Source organism: Trichechus manatus, unplaced genomic scaffold (genome assembly GCF_000243295.1).
Source record: "Trichechus manatus latirostris isolate Lorelei unplaced genomic scaffold, TriManLat1.0 scaffold00149, whole genome shotgun sequence".
NCBI classification, from domain to species: Eukaryota; Metazoa; Chordata; class Mammalia; order Sirenia; family Trichechidae; genus Trichechus; species Trichechus manatus.
The window spans coordinates 5,138,576-5,150,649 of record NW_004444085.1 but is presented as its reverse complement, the minus strand read 5'-3'; the positions used below and the strand labels follow the sequence as shown (position 1 = coordinate 5,150,649).

The window sequence follows — 12,074 nt, the reverse complement described above, 5'->3', positions numbered from 1 at the left end:
TTGAGCTTCTTGGATGGCCAGCTTTTCATCTTTCATGATATTGGGGAAGTTTTCTGTCAGCAGTTCCTCAGTGATCCTCTCTGTGTTTTCTGTTTTCTCCCCGTTCTGGAATTCCAATCACTCGCAGATTTTTGCTTATAGTGTGTCCTGCATAACTCTCGGGGTCTCTTCAGTTTTCTTTGTTCTTTTTTCTGAGTTTTCCTGAAACAGAGTTGTATCCAAGTGTTTGTCTTCAATTCCATTGATCCTGTCTTCCACCGTTTCAAATCTGCTTCTCAGCCCTTCTATGACATTGTCCATTTCTGAAATCTTGTTGTTTATCTTTTGGATTTCTAATTGTTGTGTTTGTATAATTTCTGGTTGTGAATTTATTTTGGCATTTTCTTCCTGCAGTATTTTCCTGAATTCTTCCAATTTTTTGTCCATATTTTCCATGAATTTGTCTATTTCCTCATGTTTGTCAGCTTTTTGCCTCATTTCTTGGAGAATTCTGAGTATTGGAGATTTGAATTCCCTATCAGGTAGTTCTAGTGCCTTTTCTTCCACTGGAAAGTCATCTGCTGTTTTATTTTGGATGCTTACTGGAACCATCCTGTCCTGTTTTTGTAAATGTTTTTATATTGCCTGCTGTTTTCGGGTCATTCAGTATTTTTCTCATTTATTGATTGTATATTTGTTTGTTTCTTCCCTTTTTTTTTTTAATTTGGCTATGTCTGAGCAGGCAGGCTGTGTGTTCTTTGTTGTTTGCTCATCTGTGGGCACAATACTTTTCGCCTCCTTCTCCAATTGGCAGGGTCAGTCACTCAGATATGGTACGGCAGGGCAGGTCTAGCTGAGGAGTTGTTACTGGGACGGGTTGTTTGTGACACTTACTACAGCCACCAGGGCAGGTCGGTAATCAGTGCAGGGCAGGTTCCAGTAGGCCATGCCTGTGCTGCTTGGTGGTGTGATGTTAAGCAGACAGTGCAGGTAGGCAGGATGTAGCGGGGATATTGTTATGTTTGGAGCTAAGATGGATACGTGAGAGAGGAACAGGAGCCAAAAACATACAAACCAACAAAAAAGAATGCTAGGGGAGCTTGCCATTGGAGTGGAGAGATGAGAGACTATGAAATGGAGAAAAACTAAAAGGGGAAGAGGAAGGAAAAAAAGAAGAAAAGAATTAACAAATAAAAATCAAAAGGGTTAAAGAGGAGCAAAGTTCCCAGGGACCCCACCGGTGCAGCTATGAGGTCTGGGGAAGTCGTTCTCAGGTGTTGTAGTACAGCCTGGCTAGAAGGTGTAGAGGTATACAACACCAGGTATTCAGGGAACAGAAAGAGAAGGTGGATATAGAGAGATGAGAAACTGAGTAATGAAGAAAGACTTAAAAGGGAGAAAGGGAAAAGAAAACAAAACAAATTAAAAAAAAAAGAACAAGAAAAGCTCCCGAAAAAACAGAAAAAAAATAAAGAAACCAACGGAAGAAGAAATTTCCACAGCGATCCCTCTGCATTTCTGTGTAAGCTGAGGAGGTGGTTTCCAAGCCTCGCAGCACCGCCTGGCTAGAACGGGCTCCCAACTCAAAAAAAAGAAAAGAAAACAAACAAACAATTCAAAACAAACAAATGAACAAAAGCCCTTGGATCCTACCAGCACGCAGCCCAGATCGGGAAGCAGCTCCACACTTGAACGGAGTTCCGCAGCCCCTCAGGAAGAAGCAAAGATGGCGCATAGAGCCAGGTGTTTGAGGAAAAGGAGGGGGAGGTGCTGTGAGGTAAGGAAGAAATCAAAAGAAGCGGAAAAAAAGCAATACCAGTAGCCGACAAATGGCACTCAGAGAGCCAGCTATGCAGGCTGGTGAAATCCAAGCAGCTGGTGTTTCCCAGACAAGAGACTGTGTCTGTGGGAAGCAAAGGAGGCCGAGTGTGGGTGAAGAAGGGTAGGGGGTGGGAAAGCGTATATCACAAATTACTAGAGCTCTGCAGCCCCTCAGGAAGAAGCAAAGATGGCACACGGAGCCTGGTATTTGAGCAAAAGGAGGGGGAGGTGGTGAGAGGTGAGGAAGAAATCAAAGGAAGTGGAAAAAAGTAACAGCAGCAGCCAACAAATGGCACTCAGAGAACCGGCCCGTTCGGGTGGGTGGAATCCAAGCAACCGGTGCTTCCCAGACAAGAGACTGTGGCCGCAGGAAGCAGAGGAGGCCAAGTGGGGGTGAAGAAGGGTGGGGGTTGGGAAAGTGTACATTGCAAATTACCGGTTGTTTTGTCTCCTACTGGAAGCTCTGTGAAGCTGCTTTCTCATATCCCCTGTTTGCTGGTCTCCGATAGGAGTCCACGATGGGGAATCTGCACTGCATTAGCTGATAGGGGACCTTTGCATGAATCTCGCCTCGCTGTCCGTTCTCTGTCAGTTTTCTTACTCCATTTGGTGCTTGGCTGAGTTCTTTTCTCTCTTCATTTGATGTTTTAGGGTTTCAGGATAGTGGTTTTCTCTGCTCCACTTAGTTTTTTGGATCTTTGCCGTGGAGGGACAGCATGGTGCTTCTACCTAGTGTGCCATTTTGCCGGAAGTACAGCAGCCATTTACATTTTAATATACAAATATCAGAATCAGCTTATTAATTTATACCAAGAAAATCCTACTGGAACTAATTGGAATTACCCTGACTTTCTATATCAGTTTGGGGGAGAATTGAGAATTTTTATGATATTAATCTTCCAATTTATGAATATGATATATCCTTCCATTATTTAAGCCATCTTTTCTTTTCCTCAATGTTATATTGCCCTCTGCGTATATTTTGTTTGATATATGCCTAAGTATTTGACTTTTTTGCGTGAGATTGTTAATAATATCTTGATTTTTTTTTAACTTAATATTTGTTGCTGGTATATATAAATAATTTTTGCATCTAGATCTTGTATCTAGTAATATTATTAAAGCCACTTAATGAGTTTTAATAATTCATCTGTAGATTTTTTTGAGGGATTTTCTATGTATAGAAATATGTCATTTCTGAATAATGGCAGTTTTAATTCTTCCTTTACAATCCTTATAACTTTTCTTTCTTTTTATTTTTTTGCCTTATTGCGCTGGCTAGGACTTTTAGTACAATGTTGAGTAGAAGTGGTGAGTACGGGCATCTTGAGTCGTTCCCATTTGCAGAGAGAAAGCTTCAATATTTCATTCTGATTTTTTTTTTTTCTGTAGGTTTTATGTGTATACCCTTTTTCAGATTAAGGAAGTTCTCCTCTATTCCTATTTTGCATTGAGGTTTTATCATGAATGAATGAAAATTTTTATCAAATGCTTTTTTTCTGCATTTATAGAGCCAAGTATATGATTTTCTTCTTTATTCTATTGAGTTGAGTTGCTAGGATTAATTTTCAGTTGTAAACAAATCTTGCATTCTTGGTATATAACAAACTTACTCACACTATATTATTCTTTTATGTATTGCTGGGTTCAGTATGATAATATTTTCTTTAGGATTTTTGCATTCATGATCATGAATGAGACAGGCCTGTAACTTCAGTTTTTTCCCATTGTGCTTTGTCAGGTTTTAATATCAGGGTTACACTGATTCCATATAACAAGTTGGGACATAGTTCCTTTTTTCTATTCTCAGGAATAGTCTCTGTAAAACTGGTATTATTTTTTCATTAAGTGGTTAGTCGAATCTACTAGTGAAGACGTATGGTTCTGGGGTTTTCCTTTGTGGGAAAGTTTTTAATTGTCAGTCTGTCTTAGTCTGGGTTTTCTAGAGGAGCAAAATCAGTGAAGTATATATATATAGAGAGAGAAATTTACTTCAAGGAAATAGCTCACGCAGTTGTGGGGGCTGGCAAGTCCCAAATCTGTAGGTCAGGCAGCCAGCTGAAGGCTTCTCACATCCCAAGAACCGAGGGTCATGCAACGAGAAGAGTGCAGGATCAAAAAGGAGTGAGCTTTGCCATAACATCCATTTATATACTGGAGGCAGGTTCCATTCCCAAGGAAATTCTCCTTTCAGCTGATTGGCTGCTCACATCAGATCACAAAATGGAAGATGATTGCACAGTGTTTGCCAAACCACTGAGAATCGTAGCTTAGCCAAGTTGACCCATAGCATTAACCATCACACAGTCCAACCTCTTTAATCGTTATAGGCCAGTTCAGATTTTCTGTTTCTTCTTGTATCTATTTTGGTAGTTGTTTGGTAGTCTCACCGGAGGTTCATCAATTTTGTCGGTCCTTTAAAAGAGTCGACTTTCGTTTTAGTTGATTTTCTTTTTTATGTTTGTTTTGTACTTTATTGATTACTGTTCATGTAGTATATATATATTGTATATTATTTCCTTCCTTGTCCTTTTTTGGGTTTATTTTTATTTCTTAATTTCTTCAGGTAGATGCTTAGATTATTGCTTTTTAGCCCCACCCCCCTCACCACATTTTTGCATATTTGTTTAAGGCTATAAATTTCTTTTTAGGTACAGCTTTAGCTACATCTTAGAACTTTTGATAAGTATTATTTATGTTTTTTTTTTTTATTATATTTCCAAGTTTTCATTGTGATGTTTTTCATTGACCCATATGTTATTTAGAAGTATGCTTTTTAGTTTCTAAAAACTATGGGATTGGGATTTCGTTTGTTGTTGTTGTTATTGATTTATTCTTCAGTTCTACTGCAGATAAAGAACAGATTATAATTTCAATCCTTTGAAATTTGTTGAGCCTAGCTATACCCAGCATGTGATCGGTTTCATAAACATTACATTTGTTGTTGTTATGTGCAGTCGAGTCGATTCCAATTCATACTGACCCAATATGAGAGAGTAGAACTGCCCCATATGGTTTTCCATGCTGTAATCTTTATATGAGCAAATTGCCAGGTCTTTTATTCCGTGGAGCTGCTTGGGTTTGAATTGCTGACCTTTCGGTTAGCAGCGGAGTGCTTAACCATTGCACCACCAGGGCTCCTTAAACATTACATATGTATTTAAAAAGAATGTGCATTCTGTAGTTTTGGCTTCAGATTTTTATATTTGTCAGTGGGGTCAAGTTTGTTAAATGTTTTTATAAATCTTCCATATACTTAGTAATTCTTTTCTGTTTGTTTTATCAGTTGTTGAAAGAAGTATATTAAAATCTCCAGTGTGATTATGGATGTGTCTATTTTTCCTTCTAGTTTTTTAAATTTTTGCTTTATATGTTTTGGAGTTATGTAGTAGGTATATAAATTTAGAATATTTCCTGATGAACTATCATGAAATGGTCTTCTTTATCTTTATAATACTTTATATTAATGCACTCTTGCTTTCTTTCTGTTAATATTTGCATGGTACATTTTATTCTTACCCTTTTCAAGTTTTTGATATCCTTATATTTAAGATGTGCCTTTTGCAAGCAGCATATGGCTTTTTTTTTTTTTTTTAATTGTTAATTTTAATCCAGTTTCATAATCGCTATCCTTTATTGAAGTTGAGCCTTGGTGGCACAGTGTTTAAGAGCTCGGCTGCTAACCAAAAGGTCAGCAGTTTGAATCCACCAGCTGCTTCCTGGAAACTCTGTGAGGCAGTTCTACTCTTCCTGTAGGGTTACTATGATTCGTAATTGACTCAACGGCAACGGGTTTTTGGTTTATTGAAGTTACTCTGTTTACATTTGGTGTAACTGCTGATATATTTGGGTTTAAATCTGCTATCTTACTACATGCTTTCCATTCATCTTGCTGTTTTTTCTTTCGTGCTTTTTTGTTGGAAGGGGGGTTGATAAAGCATTTTGTACTACTTTTTTCTCTAATAGCTTGGTATTTATGCATTCTTTCACTATTCTTTTATTGATTACCCTAGAGAAAGCAACATGAATCCTTGATGTAGCAAGGTCTAATACAAATCAATTATTGTATCTCTTCTCAGATAATGCAAGGAACTCAAAACACTTTAGATTATTGTTGTCATGTACTTAGAATTCTATATGTATTTTAAACCTAGAAAACATTATTACTATTGTCTTATTGTTATAACAATAAAAATAATATTATTATTATTAATCAGTATTTATTTAAATTGACCCACATATTTTTACCCTTTCCATTGCTTTTCATTCTGTTTTGCATTTTCTGAGTTTTCATCAGAGATCCTTTTCTTCCTGCCTGAAGAACTTCTTTGGTTTCTGTATTGCAGGCCTGCTGGTAATGTAGTTTTTGCTTGTATGAATTATATCTTATTTAACTTTTATTTTTGCAGGATATTTTTGTTGGCATAGAATGTTTGATTGGCAGTTATTTTCATTTAGCACTTTAAAGATGTCATTTTATTACCTTCTGACTACTGTTGTTTCAGTTGAGAAGTCAGTTTCAGTTGTAGTATTGCTCCTTTGAAGTCAGTGTGACTTTTTTTCTCTGGCTACTTAATTTTTTTTTTTCTCTTTATCTTTAGTTTTCAGCATTTATACTATGATGCGCATAGGTTTAGTTGTCTTTGTATTCATCTGGTTTTGCTTTCTGACAGTGATTTTTGAATCTGTGGCTTGATGTCATGTGTCTACTCTAATGTTAAACCCATCCATTGAGTTCTTAAATTATTTGCTTTTCTAATTGTATCCTTTCCGTTTAGCTTCTTTTTATTTTTTCTTGTTTTCTACTGAAATTCTCAATCTTTTAGTTCCTTGAGCATATTAAGCATAAAGTCTATGTCTGATACCTCCTGTAGGTTTCTGGTTTTTTTTTTTTAGTTTTGTTTTTCTTGCCTTTTCATTATACTGCCTTGTTTCTTCATATACAGTGAAACCTGTGAGAGCCAGAACTTGATGGGACTCTCTTGTTTTTCCAGGTCTCACAAGTTTTCTGCTTTGACATGGTACAGTCATACCACTTTTCTTTTGCTCTATTAGTGGAAAATATTTAAGTTTTCCTTCTCTGAAAGGTTGCCATCTTACACAGGTTCTGACTTTTACAAGTTTTACTGTATTTGCTTATTTCTGTTTGTGTTCTGTATACTATACATGAAAAATTAAAGAGATCAAGATGCTGTCTTCCTTCAGAGAGGATTTGTCTGCTTCTGACAGAGAGCCAGGAGTCCTGGCAATTCTGGATCAGATTAATCCCATCAGCAGTTTGGATGATATGACGTTCAAGAATAATGGTAGCCTACTCATCTTGCAGTTCATTAGATATTGTGGTTTATTGTCATATAATTATTTTATATGTGAGGGCTGACCTGTTTGCAGTTCTTTTTTACTCCTCAGGTATATTATCAAAGTCTGGGGCATTATGATATTCCCCTTCTCCCATGGTAAGCTCTTAATTCTAATTTTTATCCTTTTAGCCTTGTGCGTCTGTTTAAAGCTTTGGTCATTTTCTTTGCCTCCTGTAGAACTGCCAGGTGCTTTTAGGAAGAAAGTGATTCCAGACGCAAGGCTTACCGCTAAGTTTTCTGTTCTCCTGTATCTTGGTCCTGTAATTTTCAGGGCCTTGTCAGTTCTTTGATTCCTTCAAAAAAAAAATTTTAAAAAATTTTTTTTTGGTCTTGCTTTTCTAGTTCTTGTTGGCAGGTGATGTTGCCATTACCAGGATCTGTCTTTGTGTGTAGTAATTTTTATTCTTGATTTTAAACAGTTAATGAATATATATGCCTAACTGGTCACTCATAACTTAATTTTAATTAAAGCACAGTAATTACATTGCATATTTTTGTAAAGGGTAGGTATAAATTAATATGAAAAGTTAAGTATCTCATTTTTTTATGGGTTTCTTATCATAACTTTTAAGTATTGTTAACAATGAAAATGTAGGTGCTCAACCATTTTTATAATTTTAAGATATATACAATTTTATTGATGGTTTATTGCAAAAACCCATGTAAAGACTAGTAAAGGTCAAAGGTAAAGTTAACAAATAATATGAATACTGTACAAATGTAAATGTACTCAGTTTAAAGGACTTATTTTTGAGATTATGTCCATTTTTTGTGATTAAAATGTTTTTTATAAATTGATGGTAAATCCAGATAGTAATTTGACTTTAAATTGTTTTATTTGTCAAGATAAAGGTTAACAACTTTTATGTCCCTGTCCCTCATTTTGTTTTTTCAAAGTTTACTACTCTATCGTATCCAAAAGTCTGGAAACATTGTTTTGCTTTACTTACTAGTATACTAATGTTGTTGTTTTTGTTAGGTGCCATCAAGTCAGTTCCATTTCATAGCAACCCTATGTACAACAGAATGAAACACTGCCTGGTCCTGTGCCATCCTCACAGTCAGTATTCTAATAAAATAATTAATTGAAACATACTTCTTTTTCTTTTTTTATTACTTTCATAGTGTTTGAAATGACCTGTTTGGCTATCAGGAACCTTGATCAACATCTTGCATAGTGTTATTTCCTGTTCTTAAACTTATGTACTTTTTTTTTTTTTTTTAAACATAAAACCAAAAATCCTACCAGGAAATCTGCCTGAAGTATTCTGGTTTGCCAGTTGCATTTTGATTTTAAAGACATGCAGAAAAGGAATTTATGCTGTTTATAAAGAAGAACGTATGTATACACGTATATATGCTTTAGTTCCCCACACCTACTCTTACTACATATGGAAAATGGGCAGCAGACTAATTTGTTTTAGAGGGTCTTGGCAGGGAGTGTTACTCATATTTAATCTTCTGAAGACTTAGTGGCCAATCATTTATTATTATAATGGACTAGCTCTTATTTCCCATCCCATTATTTTTTAAAGTCTCAGGACTTGTTAGGGGAATTATTTATTAAATCAACAAGTGTTTATTTCGTGTCTTCTTTATGGTAGAAGTTACTAAGGACATAAGGAAGATTTACAATATCGCCTGCCTTCAAAAAACTTGTAGTTGGGCAGATAATATGTATAAAGTAATTAACAGCAATAAATAACATGAAATTAATTATAATTATAGCTTTTACATAGATGGCTTGTATATACAAGTTATGGAGCCCTGGTGGCAAAGTGAGTTTGATTTAGTTTGATTCTAAGGCAAAAGGTTGGTCACCAAAGATTGCATTGGAGTAACTCCTAGAAAGAAGAGGGAATTTTTAAATAATCAGTAGAGGGGTAGGGGAGTCCTGGTGGTACAGTGGTGGTTAAAATCTTTGGCTGCTAACCAAAAGGTCAGTAGTTCGAACCCACCAGCGGCTCTGCAGGAGAAAGATGTAGCAGTCTGCTTCGGTGAAGATTTACAGCCTTGGGAACTCTGTAGAGCATTTCTACTCTGTCCTATAGGGTCGCACTGGGTCGTTGTGAGTCGGAATTGACTTGACAGCAGTGGATTGTTTTTTGTTTTTTCTTTTTTAAGAGGGGCAGGGGTAAACATTCCGAGCAGAGAGAACTACCTAAGCAAAAGGCTAGAGGTGTGAAGTTTTGGGCATATTTGGAGGTGTGCTGTGAGTAGTCCAGTTTATTAGTAATATACCTTCAAGAAAGAATGGCTACATCAATGAGGACCTTAAATGACAAGCTGTTCATAGGATCTAAGAAGGACATTTCCTATGATTTTCTTTCCTAGTACTAATGGATACTCAAAGTGCTACCCTTTTTTTATATGTAACCACTTGATTAATCATATCTACTAGATGAGAGAGGAATTTTTGTCTGTTTTGCTTATTGCTGTATTCCCAGAGCATAGAAGAGTGGCATATAATGGCATTCACCTAAGTATATATTAAAGGAATGAATGATTTTAGATTTTGTTAAAAGGAGAATTTCAATGGTTGTCCTTTAAAGAGATCTTGTTTTTTATAGGTCAAGTTGTTTGTGTACCTTATATGCCTCAGACTTCATTGTATTCACCTTACTTGGGTTTGTCTTCCCCTTGCATTCTTTGCAATGCTTTGCTTAAATTCTTAAAAATAATGATCATTCTCATGGTGTAACTCCTCAAATCTACCTTCTGTGATTTGGTTCAGGTAAATTTCAGAAATATTTTATTTTAACTTTAAATATATTTTCCTGAGGTGTAGCATTGCTTCCTTCTTTAATCTTGATTTTAGTCATTTCTGGGGACTAATCTTGATTTTAGTCCCCACTGTAAAAATCTTCTGGTTGTTAAATTATGATACACACGCCCACATAATTTTTATTTTACTATTAATTTTAAATGTAATCCTTGCTATTATATATTTTCTATAGTTATGAATAAAGTATTCTGAATTTTACATATATAATTTGAAAAATAATTTACAAATTGAACTACATTTTAACTATACCTCATTGTATTATTCTTTAGTGTTTCCTCTAGAGACTACAATATGCATCCTTAATTTATCATAGCCCTCCTTGAATTAATATAATACCACTTCACATAAAGTGTAAGAACTTTAAAATAATACATTCTGTTTACTCCCACTTCCCCTCCTTTGCGCTACTGTTGGCATATATTTTACTTCTACATATATTATAAACTTAACAATGTTATTATTATCTTTGCTTTAAATAGCCAATTATCTTTTAAATAAAGAAAGAAAATTTAAAATTGTCTTTTATATTTGCCCACATATTTACATTTTACAGTCTTCTTCATTCCTTTCTATATATCTGAATTTCTGTCTGGTATCATTTCCCTTCAGCCTAAAAAACTGCCTTTACTATTTCTTAAATAGTGTGAGTCTGTTTCTGATTAAGTTTCTTGGCTTTATCTGAAAATGTCTATGTCACTTTCATTTTTGAAGGATATTTTTAAAATGTTCCATTGACGTCTGGCATGCGTTGTTTTGATGCAAAATCAGCCATTATTTTTATTGTTGTTCTTCTGTATGAAATATGTCTTTATTCTTTGGCTGCTTTTAAGATTTTCCCTTTATCTTTCCTCTTCAGTAATTGTATTTTCTATGTATTAATTGGAAGGAGCCCTGGTGGTGCAGTGGTTAAGTGCTCAGCTGCTAACTAAAAGGTCTGCGATATAAACCCACCAGCGGCTCCACAAGAAAAAAGGTGATCTGCTCCTGTAAAGATTACAGTCTAGGAAACTCTATGGGGCAGTTGTACTTTGTCCTATAGGGTCACTATGAGCGGAATCGACTTGATAGCACCCAACAGCAACAACATGATTGATCTGCTTTGGCAATGCTAAACTTCTTGAATATGTAGGTTGTTCTCATCAAAAATGGAAAATGTTGGGCCATTACTTTTTCAAACACTTTTTCTGCCCTATTTCTTCTCTCTTCTCCCTCTGGGACTTCAGAAATTAGATCATTTAATATTTTCAAAAAGGGCAGTGAGGCCTTCCTTGTTCATTTCAATTTTCTCTCTCTGTGCTTTAGTTTGTATATTAATTAACCTGCCCTTAAGTTCACTGAACCTTTATGCTACCATGTCCAATCTGCTTTTGAACATATCCAGTGCATTTTTAAAAAATTTCAGTGTTGTATTTTTCCGTTTCTGAGATTTATATTTTTTCTTTTTTAGTTTCCGTATCTCTCCTGAAATTCTTTTCTTCACATATAAAAATCTTTCCTTGCAAATAATAATAATTATTTTAAAGTGTCTGCTAATTGCAACATATGTGTGATCTGTGAGTCTGCTTTTTATTGTCCATTTTTACTCTTGATTATGGGTCACATTATCCTGATTTTTTTTGCATATCTAATAATTTTTTTATTGTTTACAGGAAGTTGTGGATGAAACATTGTAGAAACTGTGTATTCTATTAGCTTCTCCTTAAGAATACTGAGTTTTGACCAACTACTTTGATCTTATGGAGGCTAGGTTTTAGGTAGGCTTTAATGTTAAGGTTTTGCTTTTAGTTCTAGGTATCCTGGGACATGATCCTTATTCATGGGCTTCAGTGGAAAAGCCTGAATTTATCAGTCCCCTCTAATTTTGTCAGGACTTGATCTCCAAACTCTGTTTACCCAGCCCTGGACAGGTACTAAAATCTCTGCTCAGCACTTTAGCCTTCTATATGTTGCTTTCTGCCAAGTTCTTTGCAGTTTCGCCCTGTGCATGCACAGTTTAGGAATCAGACAAGGATTTTAGGGGAATTTTTACAAAAAATTTTGGGTTTCCTCCTCTCTGGTTCCTTCCTGTGGGATTTCTCCCTCCAATTTCCAGCTGCTGTGGCAGCCTTGAAGTCTGACCTTTGACTCCT

General features: G+C 35.6%; 1 protein-coding gene across 6 annotated transcripts in view; it reads left to right on the top strand.

The window, feature by feature from the left end:
• The window catches only part of ZMYND11 (zinc finger MYND-type containing 11), a 160,685-nt gene that overhangs the window by 45,704 nt on the left and 102,907 nt on the right, over nucleotides 1-12,074 (top strand). For 2 of the 6 annotated variants that reach the window (XM_023740169.1, XM_023740170.1), the window contains exon 1: nucleotides 5,512-8,499. The exons of 1 other annotated variant lie outside the window; for it this stretch is intronic. The gene's annotated coding sequence lies outside the window, so the exon portion shown is untranslated. Of the gene's footprint in view, nucleotides 1-5,511; nucleotides 8,500-10,985; nucleotides 11,853-12,074 lie in introns of those variants that run through there. 3 more of the 6 variants (XM_023740167.1, XM_023740172.1, XM_023740171.1) reach the window with 3 other exon arrangements.